Source organism: Pelophylax lessonae (assembly GCF_965119305.1).
Source record: "Pelophylax lessonae genome assembly, chromosome: 11".
NCBI classification, from domain to species: Eukaryota; Metazoa; Chordata; class Amphibia; order Anura; family Ranidae; genus Pelophylax; species Pelophylax lessonae.
Window position 1 is genome coordinate 175790479 of NC_138778.1, and position 17939 is coordinate 175808417.

The following is a 17939-nucleotide window of genomic DNA, read 5'->3' on the forward strand; positions in this document are numbered from 1 at the left end:
GGGGGACCCCGACTGACCGAACCTCCACCCCCCGGTGGGACCCCAAATGACCGATCCTCCCGGGGGGACCCCGATCTGTTTTCTACCGGGGAACCGACCGATCCTCCGGGGGGGGGGGGGCAGATCTACTGCTACCACCGCCTGGCAGGGGGCTCGACTGACCGAGCAATCCTCCACGAGGGGGGGGGGTACCCCGATCCGTCCGCCGAGGAAACCGATCTACCCTCCTAATATAACTATACCGCCCGGTAGGGGGGAACCGTTCCACCACCGGGGAGGGGGGGGCCGATCTGTTCTCTACCGGGGGAATGGACTGATCCTGGGGGGGCGATCTACTCCCCCCCCCCGATATCACTGCACCGCACGACAGGGGGGAGCCGAACAAACGACCGACCACCGGGGGGGGGGGGGTACAGATATATTCTCCCGCTACTGCCTGACGGGGGACCTCAATATGTCCTCCTTCGGGGGGGGGGGACCGATCTCCCCCTCCCGCCGGCAGGGGCGACCCTACACCGGGAGAACCGAGCGATCCTCTTTCGAGGGTAAACATCGATCTACCCACCGATCTACTCTTCACCGGGAAGAACCGATCTACGGGGGACACTCCGATGTGCCCACCCCCGGTCTGTCCTTCTCCGGGGAAACACCGATCTACCGCCTCCCGATCCACCGTCCTCCGATCTGCCCACCTCTGCTCGGTCCCGGTTCGGCTCGGTATGGTCCCGGGTGTGGACTTTCCCCGTCCCCGCAGAGATCTTCTCTTCCCCGCCTCCGCCGTGCCTGAGCCGCCTTCCAATCAGCCGGACCCCCTCCGTCCTCCTCTCCCTGCAACACTCTCCAACCTTCCAACCAACCAACCCAGCCCACCCTTCCATCCACCCCGTCCAACCACAGGGCTCTCCTTCCAGCCAGACACAGCGGCCCTCCTCCCTTCCAACCACCCAACACTCCCTCCCTTCCAGCCGGGCTCACATCAGCCCTTCCAGCCGGACTTCCATCCCCCACCCACCCCCGGTACACACAGATCATCAGTCTTTAATAAAGGATGTCAGCTTGTAGGATTGGGGGGATCACACAGAGGAACCCCAGCACTCTCCCCAATACCGGAGATCTCTCTATATATATTCTCTACTCTCTCTATATCATCTCATTCTTCTCCTCCGGGCTCCGCCTCCCTTCACACCGTCATAAGACAGGCAGCCAATCCGGGAGGAGATCGGTGTGGGATGAACGCTGACAATAAACTGTGATGGGCGGGAAGGGGGCGGGCTCTATAATGACAGCTCTGTGCATAAAGGGCTGCCACTAACACCTCCATATACATCACTGCTATAACCTGCACTGCTACAACCTGCACTGATCAGCCTTCACTCCTACTACCTGCACTGATCAGCCTTCACTCCTACTACCTGCACTGATCAGCCTTCACTCCTACTACCTGCACTGATCAGCCTTCACTCCTACTACCTGCACTGATCAGCCTTCACTCCTACTACCTGCACTGATCAGCCTTCACTCCTACTACCTGCACTGATCAGCCTTCACTCCTACTACCTGCACTGATCAGCCTGCACTCCTACTACCTGCACTGATCAGCCTTCATTGCTACAATCTGCACTGATCAGCCTTCAGTCCTACTACCTGCACTGATCAGCCTTCACTCCTACTATCTGCACTGATCAGCCTGCACTCTTACTACCTGCACTGATCAGTCTGCACTGCTCCTACCTGCACTGATCAGCCTGCACTCCTACTACCTGCACTGATCAGCCTTCAGTCCTACTACCTGCACTGATCAGCCTTCACTCCTACTACCTGCACTGATCAGCCTTCACTCCTACTACCTGCACTGATCAGCCTGCACTCCTACTACCTGCACTGATCAGCCTTCACTCCTACTACCTGCACTGATCAGCCTGCACTCCTACTACCTGCACTGATCAGCCTTCAGTCCTACTACCTGCACTGATCAGCCTTCACTCCTACTATCTGCACTGATCAGCCTGCACTCTTACTACCTGCACTGATCAGTCTGCACTGCTCCTACCTGCACTGATCAGCCTGCACTCCTACTACCTGCACTGATCAGCCTTCAGTCCTACTACCTGCACTGATCAGTCTTCACTCCTACTACCTGCACTGATCAGCCTTCACTCCTACTACCTGCACTGATCAGCCTGCACTCCTACTACCTGCACTGATCAGTCTGCACTGCTACTACCTGCACTGATCAGCCTTCACTCCTACTACCTGCACTGATCAACCTTCTCTCCTACTACCTGCACTGATCAGTCTGCACTGCTACTACCTGCACTGATCAGTCTGCATTGCTACTACCTGCACTGATCAGCCTTCACTCCTACTACCTGCACTGATCAGCCTTCACTCCTACTACCTGCACTGATCAGCCTGCACTCCTACTACCTGCACTGATCAGTCTGCACTGCTACTACCTGCACTGATCAGCCTTCACTCCTACTACCTGCACTGATCAGCCTTCACTCCTACTACCTGCACTGATCAACCTTCACTGCTACTACCTGCACTGATCAGTCTTCACTCCTACTACCTGCACTGATCAGCCTTCACTCCTACTACCTGCACTGATCAGCCTGCACTCCTACTACCTGCACTGATCAGCCTTCACTCCTACTACCTGCACTGATCAACCTTCACTGCTACTACCTGCACTGATCAGTCTTCACTCCTACTACCTGCACTGATCAGCCTTCACTCCTACTACCTGCACTGATCAGCCTGCACTCCTACTACCTGCACTGATCAGTCTGCACTGCTACTACCTGCACTGATCAGCCTTCACTCCTACTACCTGCACTGATCAACCTTCTCTCCTACTACCTGCACTGATCAGTCTGCACTGCTACTACCTGCACTGATCAGTCTGCATTGCTACTACCTGCACTGATCAGCCTTCACTCCTACTACCTGCACTGATCAGCCTTCACTCCTACTACCTGCACTGATCAGTCTGCACTGCTACTACCTGCACTGATCAGTCTGCATTGCTACTACCTGCACTGATCAGCCTTCACTCCTACTACCTGCACTGATCAGCCTTCAGTCCTACTACCTGCACTGATCAGTCTGCACTGCTACTACCTGCACTGATCAGCCTTCACTCCTACTACCTGCACTGATCAGCCTTCACTCCTACTACCTGCACTGATCAACCTTCTCTCCTACTACCTGCACTGATCAGTCTGCACTGCTACTACCTGCACTGATCAGTCTGCATTGCTACTACCTGCACTGATCAGCCTTCACTCCTACTACCTGTACTGCTACTACCTGCACTGGCTCAACCTGCACTGCCACAACCTGCAATGACAGCTGTGTGCTGGGATATACATAGCACTGGTATACTGATAGCTGTGTGCTGGGATATACATTGCACTGGTATACTGATAGCTGTGTGCTAGGGAATACATTGCACTGGTATATTTACAGCTGTATGCTAGGAATACATTTCACTGGTATATTTACAGCTGTATGCTAGGAATACATTGCACTGGTATACTGACAGCTGTGTGCTAGGGAATACATTGCACTGGTATTTTTACAGCTGTGTGCTAGGAATACATAGCACTGGTATACTGACAGCTGTGTGCTAGGGAATACATTGCACTGGTATATTTACAGCTGCGTGCTAGGAATACATAGCACTGGTATACTGACAGCTGTGTGCTAGGGAATACATTGCACTGGTATACTGATAGCTGTGTGCTAGGGAATACATTGCACTGGTATACTGACAGCTGTGTGCTGGGAATACATTGCACTGGTATATTTACAGCTGTGTGCTAGGAATACATTGCACTGGTATATTTACAGCTGTGTGCTAGGAATACATAGCACTGGTATACTGACAGCTGTGTGCTAGGGAATACATTGCACTGGTATACTGACAGCTGTGTGCTGGGAATACATAGCACTGGTATACTGACAGCTGTGTGCTAGGGAATACATAGCACTGGTATACTGATAGCTGTGTGCTAGGAATACATTGCACTGGTATAGTGTGCTGGGATATGCATTGCACTGGTATACTGACAGCTGTGTGCTGGGAATACATAGCACTGGTATACTGACAGCTGTGTGCTGGGGGAATACATTGCACTGGTATACTGACAGCTGTGTGCTAGGGAATACATTGCACTGGTATACTGACAGCTGTGTGCTGGGAAATACATAGCACTGGTATACTAACAGCTGTGTGCTAGGGAATACATTGCACTGGTATACTGACAGCTGTGTGCTGGGAAATACATTACACTGGTATACTGACAGCTGTGTGCTAAGGAATACATTGCACTGATATACTGACAGCTGTGTGCTCGGATATACATTGCACTGGTATATTAACAGCTGTGTGCTAAGGAATACATTGCACTGGTATACTGATAGTTTCCTGCAGATGGAACACTCAGATCTATAGCTGCTGGGACATGCTGTACGCAGATAGACAATCAGATACATAAATGTTAGGAAATGGATTAGTCTTGAATGACAGCTGCATGCAGATGGATTGTTTACTGTATATACATAAGCTGGGCCCTGGATAAGGGGTACTACTGGTCCTCCTGTACGGGGCCCAGGCAGCAGGGTGAATTGGATGTGGGTAGGGAGGGTGATCAGTGTGGTGGGGGGCAATTACTGCAACCAATCCCCTGTATGGCTCTCTCTGCGCAGCTGAAAGCTGGCTTATTCTCCTCTCCCTCCCATTGGATTTCAGTTGCTGTAGAGAGTGCCATACAGAGAATTGGTTCCAGTAATTGCCCCCTGCCACACTGATCACCCTCCCTGCCCACATCCAATTCCCCCCCCCCCCCGTTTCCCAGGTCCCCCTGACCTCTGCAGTGCTGCTTCCTTCCCTCCTCTCCATGCTGGCATCTGAAAGCCCAGAATAGGATCCTTTAAGATGGAAAGTAGGGGAAGAGCCCAGTAAATATGTCAGATTTACCAGCCCCTTCCTATCCTGAATGAACACAGTGAGCGATCGGTACCAATAACTTACTGTGTATATTCATAGCTGAAGCATTGTCTGTGTGGGGTCCTGTGGTTTCTATCAGCAGCCCTGTACATGGGTGCTAGGACAGACATTGATCAGCCTTAATCAATAGCCGTACGCCAAGTGGCCCCTCAGAGCTATAACTGCTAGGACATGCATTGAGCCGTGATGAATGACAACTGCACACCAACAACTCAGATACATAATTGGATTATACAACATGGTCTAAAATAGCAGATGGATTATTCATATACATGCCCGTGTAACGTTAAAAAACCCTACCTCGTGAAAATTCCCTACCCTCTTCACTTACTGTGCACATACGTCATGGCACGGCTGAGCAGCTTCCCACTGCGCATGCTCACAGCTCCGGAGGGTAGGGAATTTTCACGGGTTAGTGTTTGTTAAAGCGGAGTTCCAGCCATTTCACTCACCTGTCCAACGGTCCAGCGATGCGGCCGCCCGAAGCCTCGATCCTCTCCCTCGGCGTCGGCATCACTACTGTGGGCACCCGGCTGTGACAGTTTGCGGCTTCACAGCCGGGTACCCACTGCGCATGCGCGAGTCTTGATTGGCCGGCAATCTTCTGGGACCTTTGACATGTCCCAGAAGATTGCAGGGAGGGAGGGGGAGAGGAGAACTTCCGTTCAGGGCGCCGCGGCGCTCCGAGCGGAAGTGGGAGCGGGTACCTGTCAAAACTAGGTACCCGCTCCCCCCCCCAAACAAATGACATGCCAAATGTGGCATGTCAGGGGGGTAGAATACCTAAAGCGGAAGTTCCACTTTTGGGTGGAACTCCGCTTTAACGTTACACTTCATCAGCTGTTGCCGCGGGTACATTAAATCATCTCCGCTCCAACCCCACTGACTTCCCTGATCTCGGCTCCAAGATGTAAAAGCGACGGCGGTTGTATGAAAATATAAATCGCGGCGATCTCTGCTCCGTGAGTTATATTTTCATAGACCCGCCGCCACTTTTATATTTTGGAGCCGAGATCAGGGAAGTCAGAGGGGTTGGAGCGGAGATGATTTAATGTACCCGCGGCAACAGCTGATGCGGTGTAACGTTAAAAAACACTATAGAGCCGACCGTGAAAATCCCCTACCCTCCGGAGCTGGGAGCATGCGCAGTGGTAAGCTGCTCAGCTGTTCAATGACGTATGTGCACAGGAAGTGATGAGGGTAGGGAATTTTCACGGGTAGGGTTTTTTCACGGAACACCTGCTATAGGAATCAGCCTTGACTGACAACTGCATGCTCATTAGCTGTTAGGAAATGCATAGTATAGACTTGATTGACATCTGCCCACAGCTGGACCATTCGGATAAATGATTACTAGGACAAGCCTTGATTGACCGCTGTATGCTAGGAAATGCATTGTACTGCCTTGATTGACATCTGCATGTAGATGGCCTATTCATATACAGGTAGATACATATTCGCCAGCACACCAAGGATCTTGCAAAAGCAGTCCAAAAACGTTATTCCAGAGACGATCACATCAACAATAAAAAGTTGAATGTTTTGGAAGCCACGCAGGACCCCTTCGTCAGGCATGTGATCCAGTGCAAATTGTGAGCAAAGAATATATAAGTACATACCACCAATCAAGAACAGTGCAAGAACAAGCTTGTATCGTATCGTAACGTAAGCTGTAATTGTATCGTAATTGTATCGTATCGTAAGCTTGTATCGTAACAAGCTCGTATCGATGTGCCCGATCATTGTAAACATATCAGCCTCCATCTCCACTGGTAAGTCCCCAGTATCACTTTAATCCCAGTATTTAACCACTTAAGCCCCGGAAGATTTTACCCCCTTCCTGACCAGGGCCTATTTTGCGTTTCGGCACTGTGTGATTTTAACGGACAATTGCGCGGTCGTGCGACTCTGTACCTAAACTAATTTGACGTCCTTTTTTTCCCACAAACAGAGCTTTCTTTTGGTGGTATTTGATCACCTGTGCGATTTTTTGATCATGTGCTATAAGCAAAAAAAGAGCGTCAATTTTGCAAAAATAACAATATTTTTCACATTTTTTTATATGAAATTCCCCCAAAAAAATATGTAAAAATCAAAATTTTTTTAACACTTTCGGCCAATTTGTTTTATGCTACATATGTTTGGTAAAAAAAATCGCAAAAAGCGTATTTTGATTGGTTTGCGCAAAAGTTATTGCGTTTACTAATAAAGGGAAAGATTTTTGTCATGTTTGTTGTTTTTTTTTAACGCGTAATGGCGGCGATCTGCGATTTTTTTGCGGTACTGCGACATTGCGGCGGACAGATCGGACCCTTGACTGACATTTTTGACACTTTTGGGGTTACCAGTGACATTTCTACAGTAATCAGTGCTATACATATGCACTGTTACTGTAAAATTACACTGGTAGTGAAGGGGTTAACTTTTTTTGAGAGGGAGGGGTTATGTGTGTCCCTAGGGGCGTGATTCTAACTGTGATTGGCTGTGGCTTTAGGTGTAGGAACAGTGATCAACGGTCCTACATAGTAGAACCGTATGATCACTATTCCTACACAGGGGAGAATGACAGGCGGCTTGTTTACACTAGCCGCCTGCCTTTCTCCCTCTCCACCGACTATCGCCAGTGACCGGAGGACGATCGGGTCAACGGGGGGTCCGTGACCGAGCGGGAGCGCGCATCCGGCGGCGCGTGCTCGCACCCTAGAGCCCTCACAGGCTAGCGACGTAGACCTACGTCGCTCTGCCTGAGAGGGGCTGACTGCCGCAGTAAATATACTGTGAGCAGTCGGCAAGCGGTTAATGTAAGAGTTTGACTTTATGATAATAGCTTTTATTATGTGTTAATAAAGCTGGAAAATGATGTCATTTGAGGGGGGTGTCACCTAACTGCACTGTTCTTGATTGGTGGTATGTTCTTATATATTCTTTGCTCACATTTTGCACTGTATCACATGCCTGACGAAGGGGTCCTGCGTGGCTCCGAAACGTTGCACTTTTTATTGTTGATGTGATCGTCTCTGGAATAACGTTTTTGGACTGCTTTTGCAAGATCCTTGGTGTGCTGGCGAATATGTATCTACTTGGTAACTAATCCAGTGGCCAGCTGGTAATCGCTTCAGCACCCAATACACAAGTGCCTACAAACCAGGAAGATGTGCGATAGGAATATGAACTGTACTATTCATATACAGGACTGCTAGGACATGCATTGATCAGTCTTGATTGACAGCTGCATGCAAAGGGTCCATTCAGATACATGACTATTAGGAAATGCATTGATTGGTCTTAAATGACAGCTGCATGCAAGGACATGCAATGATCAGTTTTGATTGACATCTCCATGCAGATGGACCATTCCGATAAATGGCTGCTAGAACATACATTGAAGAGTCTTGACTGACAGCTGCAAGCAACAAGTTCATTCAGGTACATGACCGCTAGGAAATGCATGGTAAAGTCTTCATTATAAGCTGCATGGAAATGGACCATTCCGAAACATCACTGCTAGGACATGCATTGATCAAACTTGATTGACAGCTGTATGTTAGGAAAAGCATTGCACTACCTTCACTGACTTCTACGGGCAGATGGAACTTTTTTGCTCAAAAGGTTTTATTGAAGGTTTTGCATACAATGACTAGGAAATGAGCAATGTCAAGGCAAGAAAATGTGTAGTCACCCCACAGGGAAGGCAGATGGGTAGGAGAGCAATTCGACTAGGAGCAAAACCGCAAAATCAACAGTATCCATGACATAAAAGGCGCTCCCTGCTATGAACAACAGAGAATATTGGAGACATTGCACTAAAGTAATTGTAGAAGAGCTGATCAGAGAAGAAACAAAAAAGACACCCTAATCGGGGCTCAAAGTAAAGACTGGGAAAGAACAAAGGGGGAGAGAAGAATTAGAAGAAATAAGGGGGGGAGGGGGTCCCAGGGACCATGAAGACCACTGTGTTAACCAAAGAACGTGCCCTGTGGGGAGCCATCTAAGAGTCAAGGCTCCAGAAGTTATTGAATGAAGTCAAGGGGGAAGAATGAATCCACCCACAGGTGCCACATAACCCTACGTTTGGTTGTGAGGAGGCCAAGCGCAGGCGTTTTGTGAGCTCTAAGGATTTTTTGCTTGTATGCTGTGGTGACTTGAATTAGGAGTTTAAATTGAGCTTTGTTCAACTCCGGAGGCAAATGTTTAATAAGGCAACCTAAGGGTCTGGTTGACTAGGAGCATCAAACAAATGGGAGAGGATTTGAAAGATTTCGGACCACATGGACTGCACCAGGGGACAAGTCCTCCAAAATGGAGGTAGGACAGCCAGGAAGGCGCCAAGATGTTCCTGGACTTCTTGTGGGTAGTTTGCTACATTTCTGTCCAGTCTTTCAACCCAAGCGCCAAATCTGTAGTCCCCTCCCTCCCCACAGGGAGGTGGAGAGATTCCAAGGTTATATACTAAGTGTAGGTATGCAGTAGTATGGAAAGCATGCCTTTTGCATGGGGGCCTGCAGGACATTTCAGTAAATGTTTGAACATTGTTGTCTCGTCAAGGGCAGCTTTTGAACCAATATTTGTAGCTTAAAAAATGGCTAACCTGGAGATATCAGAATACCTTAGAGCTCAGTGATTTATTCTGCTCCTGCAAAACTGATAGCAGCTTAAAACCTATAGAAGAAACTAGGTGATGCAATGTCTTCATGCATAGAAGAGTCCAATGATGAAATGCATAATGTTAGAAAAACCGGGTTAGGAAGAAAAGAAATCAGGATTGTAAGGAGATATAAATCCTGATGCCCGCTTTAACCTGTCCCTGTTAGGAATCAGCAGCAGAGATGGCCAGATCTGCGTGGCTTCACTTAGATAACTGGGACCAGACTGTGCATGCTTTAGCCTAGGTTCACACTGGTGCATGCAAAACACTGCATGTGTGTAACGCTCCTGCGTTTTTGTAACAAGATGGATTTGCAGCTGCAGAAATCTCCACTCAGCAGTCATGTAGAGATGTGTTGAAATACCAATTCCAACTCCCAAGACTCATCACGGTGGCCTGCCTGATTCAGCATACAAATATACACACTCAATAAGATGTTCCTGGAGTGATAGATGTATATAGCAGTATAGTGGTGATGTGCTGAAGGGACAGGTATGAACAGTGACAGTAGATGGCAAGCACTTGAGAGAAATGTTCAGGAGAGTATAGATGGTAACAGGTAGGATGCAGATAGGTTAGCAATCATGTATGGTAGTAGGTGGTAGGATAGCAGATGACATACAGGAGAGACTAACCCAGTGCAAGGATAGATGTTAGTAGGCTCAAGAGCTAGCAATCTAAATAACAGGGCAGATGATAGGTTTAGTATTGCATAGAGAGTGACAGTCTTTAGTGAGCAATAGATATAGTGTAAGTAGGTTTTATGGAGGTTTCCCCTGCGGGGTACTTATCACTAGAGAGTAGGTTAGTAGCGTGGTCCGGTAATGAGGAGTGATCCGGTAGCGAGATACAGGGATCAGGAGCGAGGTTCCGGTCTGTTCAAGGCAAAGGAAAGCAACTGGAGGTTCCGACAGCGAGACACACTAGCAAGCATGTGGACAGCCAAGCAGGTTGAGTGAAGGGTAGAAGCAGCAAGCCAAGAGTGATCGGGTAGCGAGATACAAGATCAGATATGACACAGGTTCAGGTAGCGAGATACAGGAGCGTGTGACATCTAGTATGCTGCTTCACTGATGGCAGGATCGAACCAACCATGCGGTTGAACGAACGATGTGAGTGAGACCGCCGGCGGTTGAAATAGCCGCTCTGCGGCGCTCAGCAGTGACCTCATCGCTCTTAAAGGTATATGCGTACCACCTAAAGGGAAAGGTGGGACGCATTGAAAAGAAAGTAGTAAATAAGGGTACTAGAGGTACCAGAATCTTACAGTACCCCCCCCTTAAGGCCGGCTCCGGAAGGCCTATAGTACTGGTTTCTCTGGGTATTTCGACTGAAATCTTCGTATAAGCCTAGGCGCATGTACATCAGAGGTATCTAACCAGGTGTCGTCTTGGGGTCCATAGTTCTTCCATCTTATGAGATGCTGGAGTCTTCCTCTATGGATGCGAGAATCCAAAATCTCTTTGATCTCATATTCTTCTCCGCCTTCAACTTGTATAGGAGGTGGAGGCAAGATGGTAGGCCTTATTCCTTGGTTAGGAACGTGTGGCTTCAATAGCGACACATGGAAGATGGGATGGATCTTGAGATCCGCCGGTAAGGTGAGCTGTACTGCAGCTTTTCCAATAAGTTTCCTGATTGGGAAGGGTCCCAAGAATAAAGGTCCAAGCTTTTTGCTAGGGATCTTTAATCTTAAATTTTTTGTTGATAGCCAAACGAGGTCCCTAATAGCATACTGAGGTCTTCTACGAAGGTCGTAGTACTTTTTTTGTTGACTATGAGCGTGTGAGATGGTAGTATTAAGTAAACCCAGAGAGTCTTTTATTTGGGTAAGATAGTCTGAGGCTACTGGGTTACTTGAGGGAAGGATGCGTGGTGGAAGAAGAGAGGGATGAAACCCATAGTTCAAGTAGAACGGACTTTGTTTGGTAGTACTGTGGGTTGCGTTGTAAGAAAATTCTGCTAGGGGAAGGAGATCCACCCAATCATCCTGTAGGTATGATGTGTAGCAACGTAGATATTGCTCAATGCACTGGTTGACTCTTTCAGTCTGTCCGTTGGTCTGAGGATGGTAGGGAGAAGTGAGCTTTCGCTCAATCCGTAGTATGTGACATAGTTCTTGCCAAAACTTGGAGATGAACTGTGAACCACGGTCAGATAAGAGAGTCTTTGGAATTCCATGTAACTTAAAGACATGTTTCACTAGTAGTTCCGCTGTTTGTTTGGATGAAGGAAATCTGCGAATAGCAACGAAATGTGCCATCTTTGTTAGATGGTCCACTGACACTAGAATGGTATTAAATCCTTTGGAAGGTGGTAGTTCTACTATAAAGTCCAAGGACACAACTTCCCATGGAGCCTGGGGTATTGGTAGACTGCATAGTAGACCGGATGGTTTTGTAGTGTCAATTTTGGACCTGGCACAGATGTTGCATGAAGAAACAAATTTCTGTACAGATGTCTTCATCTCAGGCCACCAAAACTGTCTGGTAAGCAAATTAAGAGTTTTCGTCATACCCATATGTCCTGCCATAGGCACATCATGTGACAATTCCAGGATCTTGGTACGCATAGTAGGGGGTATGTAGAGTTTGTCGTTGTAGTAGAGGAAGCCTTCTGCATCAGTACTTAGGTGTGGTGGAGGTGAATCCAATCCTATACTGTGCAAAATCTCTTCCTTCAAGGAACGGACAACCCCAATAATACGCTTGTAGGGTATTATAGGAACAGAAGGGATTTCGGCGTAATTATTTTCAGTTAATCGTGATAGCGCATACGCTTTTTTATTCTTGTCTGCAGGCGTGTAGGTCACTAGGAAATTGAATCTTAGGAAGAATAGTGACCATCGTACCTGCCGGTGGGAGAGAGTTTTGTTAGTCTGAAGATATTGAAGATTTTTATGATCTGTATATATGATTATTGGTAATCGGGTACCTTCAAGTAGATGTCGCCAGTTTTCCAGAGCCAGTTTTATGGCAAGCAACTCCTTTTCACCCACTGGGTAATTTACCTCTGGGCTGCTTAATGATTTGGAGAAGAAGGCTACTGGATGGAGTGGTGAAGTATTTGTTGGTCGTTGGGAGAGAACTGCTCCTACTGCCATATTTGATGCATCTACTTCCAGAATATATTGGAGGGATGGGTCTGGATGGCGTAGTATGGGAGCAGAGATAAAGCTTGATTTTAACAAGCAAAAAGCGCCACTTGCTTCATCTGACCATTTAAATTGTTTTTTTATACTTGTGAGCTGTGTGAGAGGTCTCACAATGGCAGAGAAGTTCTTGATGAACTTCCTATAGAAGTTTGAAAATCCAAGGAATCGCTGTAGAACCTTGCGGGTGGTTGGTATAGGCCAATCCTGAATGCAGGATATCTTACTCATATCCATCTTGATTCCGGTTTTGGATATGATGTATCCTAGGAATAATACTTCTTCTTTATGGAATAGGCATTTTTTTAATTTCACGTATAGATTGTGTGTGAGTAGTCTGGATAACACAAGTCTTACATGTTTTATATGTTCAGACAAGGATCGTGAATAGATAAGTATATCGTTCAGATATACCACCACACAGACATCAAGTAAGTCTCTAAAGATGTCGTTTATGAATCGTTGGAAGGCTGCGGGAGCGTTACATAGCCCGAATGGCATTACAAGATATTCAAATAATCCGTATCTGGTTCTGAATGCTGTCTTCCACTCATCTCCATCACGGATTCGGATTAGATTGTATGCCCCTTTCAGGTTCAATTTTGAGAAGTAGGTAGCTCCACGCACTTGTATAATGAGTTCAGGGATGAGCGGTAAAGGATAGCGATCCTTTACTGTGATGGCATTCAATTGCCTATAGTCGATAATAGGCCTAAGACTTGAGTCCTTATTGCGGACAAAGAAAAGTCCTGCAGCTGTGGAAGAAGTAGAGGGTCTAATAAACCCTTTTGCCAAATTCTCATCCAAGTATTCTTTGAGATGAGAAAGTTCATCCTGGGAAAGAGGATAAACATGACCAAAAGGCAATTTGCTATTTGGGAGTAGATCGATAGTGCAATCGTAATCCCTATGGGGAGGCAATATTTGAGCGTTTTTCTCAAGAAAAACTTCGGACAGATCCTGATAGCATAGTGGTGCAATCTCGTCTGACACCACAGACAGGATCTTTCCATAAGACGGGAGGTTACACGTAGTCTCGCAATAATAAGAAAGGAAGTTTAAGGTCCGTTTCTTCCAATCTATGGTTGGTTGATGTGTGTGTAACCAGGGAAGTCCCAAAACAATGGGAAAGTGGGGTGAAGATAATAGATCGAAGGTGGTGGTCTCCGTATGGGACTCGTTAGTAGTGACGAGAAGTGCTTGTGTCTGATTAGTGATTGGGCCAGAAGCTAACGGGATACCGTTAATAAGACTAACAGAGACAGGCTTAGGTTTTGAAATAATAGGTACTTTATTTAAAGTAGCAAAACGTATATATCAATATAATTTCCGCAAGATCCTGTGTCGATCATGGCTTTAGTGGTAATCCTAGTCTGGTCCCACTGCAATGTCAAACGAACAAAAAGATAAGGGTTAGTAATTGAAGTTGTTAATCCCCCCAGGAGGACATGTGAACACCTCTTTTTTGCGGGCAAGGGGACAGACGCTTATCATATGATCCGGGGATGCGCAGTACATGCAGAGATTACTGGATCGTCTCCTGGCTCGTTCAGTAGTTGATAAAGGTGGGCGTATGGTTCCTACCTCCATAGGAGTAGGGTCAACAGCGGCAATCCGAGAAGGACTGGACAATGGCATTCCCATTTTTTCAACCTTTCTTTCTCGCAGCCGCCTGTCTATGTTGATACTGAGTTGTATCAAGGCATCCAGAGTGCCAGGTAAATCCGCTCGGGCGAGCTCGTCTTTAACGGCTTCTGATAGGCCGAGTCTGAATTGAGTTCTCAGAGATGTATCATTCCACACTGAATCAAGGGTCCATCTTTTGAACTCTGCTACAAAGTCTTCTACAGGTCTCCTACCTTGTTTCAAGGACCTCAATTGAATATCAGCAGTACTCTGCCTATTGGGGTCATCATATAAACTAGCGAGTTCCGCTAGGAATAAAGCATAGGAGTTGAGAAGCTGGTCATCTTTCTCAAAGAGAGAGTCTGCCCAGGCCCGTGGATCACCCGTCAGATATGAAATAATAGTACAGACTTTAATATGATCAGTAAGGTAAGTACGCGGTTTTAGCAAAAAAAAGTAACTGACATGCGTTTTTGAATTCACAAAATTTTTTGCGATCACCTGTAAACACTAGGGGAGGATTTATTTTGGGTTCAGGGGGCTGAGCAGTGGCAAGTTGTGATAGACGGGTTACCTGCTGCTTCAGAGCCTGATTGTCTTCTTTTAATTCAGTAAGAGCATGTATTAATGCATTTACTTGTTGTTTTAATTGTGTCACTTGAGTGGGTATTTCTGCTGAATCCATTTTTATGGTTCGTTCAATCTGTAATGCTCCTGCGTTTTTGTAACAAGATGGATTTGCAGCTGCAGAAATCTCCACTCAGCAGTCATGTAGAGATGTGTTGAAATACCAATTCCAACTCCCAAGACTCATCACTGTGGCCTGCCTGATTCAGCATACAAATATACACACTCAATAAGATGTTCCTGGAGTGATAGATGTATATAGCAATATAGTGGTGATGTGCTGGAGGGACAGGTATGAACAGTGACAGTAGATGGCAAGCACTTGAGAGAAATGTTCAGGAGAGTATAGATGGTAACAGGTAGGATGCAGATAGGTTAGCAATCATGTATGGTAGTAGGTGGTAGGATAGCAGATGACATACAGGAGAGACTAACCCAGTGCAAGGATAGATGTTAGTAGGCTCAAGAGCTAGCAATCTAAATAACAGTGCAGATGATAGGTTTAGTATTGCATAGAGAGTGACAGTCTTTAGTGAGCAATAGATATAGTGTAAGTAGGTTTTACGGAGGTTTCCCCTGCGGGGTACTTATCACTAGAGAGTAGGTTAGTAGCGGGGTCCGGTAATGAGGAGTGATCCGGTAGCGAGATACAGGGATCAGGAGCGAGGTTCCGGTCTGTTCAAGGCAAAGGAAAGCAACTGGAGGTTCCGACAGCGAGACACACTAGCAAGCATGTGGACAGCCAAGCAGGTTGAGTGAAGGGTAGAAGCAGCAAGCCGAGAGTGATCGGGTAGCGAGATACAAGATCATATATGACACAGGTTCAGGTAGCGAGATACAGGAGCGTGTGACATCTAGTATGCTGCTTCACTGATGGCAGGATCGAACCAACCATGCGGTTGAACGAACGATGTGAGTGAGACCGCCGGCGGTTGAAATAGCCGCTCTGCGGCGCTCAGCAGTGACCTCATCGCTCTTAAAGGTATATGCGTACCACCTAAAGGGAAAGGTGGGACGCATTGAAAAGAAAGTAGTAGATAAGGGTACTAGAGGTACCAGAATCTTACAATGTGATTTGCACAGGAATTGCACTGCATTCCTATGCACATCACATACGATGTCTGTGTGGTGCAATTTGAGCCATACGGATTCTGGCAATTGCACTGCATTTTGCAATCTGTTTCGGAGTGTCATTAATCTAATATTCACCCGTGCAGCAGATTGCATGGACGCTGTGCAATTGCCTTGCAATGCGGGGAAACGCAGCAAATTTGGTGCATTTCCCACATTGCATCAGTGTGAACCAGGGCTCAAAGTGATATTATAGCTTTTTTTTTTTGAAAAAAAATAACCAACATGTCATACTCATCTGCTCTATGCATTGGTTTTACACAGAGCAACCAAGATCCTCCTCTTCTCGGGTTCCCCGCTGGCGCTCTTGGCCCCTTCCTACTGCCACATGCCCCCAGAGCAAGCAGCTTGCAATGGGGGAAGCAAAGCAGGCTCGGTCCAGATTCATGGCTTTGCATGTCCATACACACACAGAGCCATGACTCAGCCCTGCCCCCTCTCTCCACTCATTGGCTCACTGGCTGCTGCCTCAGCCAATGAGGAGTGAGAGTCTCAGAAGAGTCGAGGCACTTGTGCACATTGCTGGATTGAGATGGAGCTCAGGTAAGCATTAGGGGGGCTGCTGCACACAGAAGGTTTTTTACCTTCATGTATACAATTCATGAAGGTAAAAAAAACCTTGAGCCTTTACAATCACTTTAAGTGAGATTTATTTACAGTGAAACAAAATACTTCCAAACACCACAGCATCACAGCAAACATGAGAATATAGGTGAACCAAAAAAACAGTGACAGAACACCTGACTAAGCACTAACAAACTAACTACCGTATATACAAAATGGTAAACACAGAAAAGCAGGGGAAAACAGGTTCAGGGAGCAGATGGGTAGGGGGAACAAACACTGGGATCAGGAACAAGGGAGAGCAGGTATGCGGCAGGAGGGTACAGGGACAGGATCATGGCTAGAGATATTTGGCAGTAGCAAAACACTGGATTGAGAAGCACTTAGTAGGGCAGGACCCAAATACCCTCCCAGCAGCCAGTATTAGGTGGATACTTATTACTGGGGTCTGCTGGCTGATGGGAGATGCCGACTGGGGGACACTGGAATTACAAATCTCACCCCAGGGAACCACATGGCCATCAGCAGGTGATCCAGGTCCTGACAGACCCAGATAGCTATGGAGTGAAGAGTGAAGGGGTTGGACCTAAAAAAATAGAGAATTCTTGGTAAAAGCGTAATTTTAACTGTATGGGGTCTACCTAGCCAGGAAAAATTCTGAAGAGACCACCATTGGAGATCCGCTTCCAATTTATGGACCAGGGGAAAATAATTGTGTTTGTATAACAAGCCTGTAGAAGCTGTCAACTGTATCACAAAATACGGGCTATGAGTAGGGTTCCAAATAAAAGGAAAGTGGCCCCTAAGGCGATCGACCACATCTGCAGGTATGAAAACATTCAGCGCAACCGACTTAACCATATTAACTTCCAGCACTGATACCCTGCCAAAGTCTTGCAGCAACTTGAACACCTTAGGTGTTGTAGTCATAGGGGAGGTCAGGAATAACAACAGATCAAAGTAGCGAGTGTACAGCTTGTATAACAGTGTAAACTTGCTGTCCCCTCAAAGTAACTCAACACAGCCATTAATGTCAAAACCGCTGGCAACAAAAGTGAGTACACCCCTAAGTGAAAATGTCCAAATTGGGCCCAATTAGCCATTTTCCCTCCCCGATGTCATGTGACTCGTTAGTGTTACAAGGTCTCAGGTGTGAATGGGGAGCAGGTATGTTAAATTTG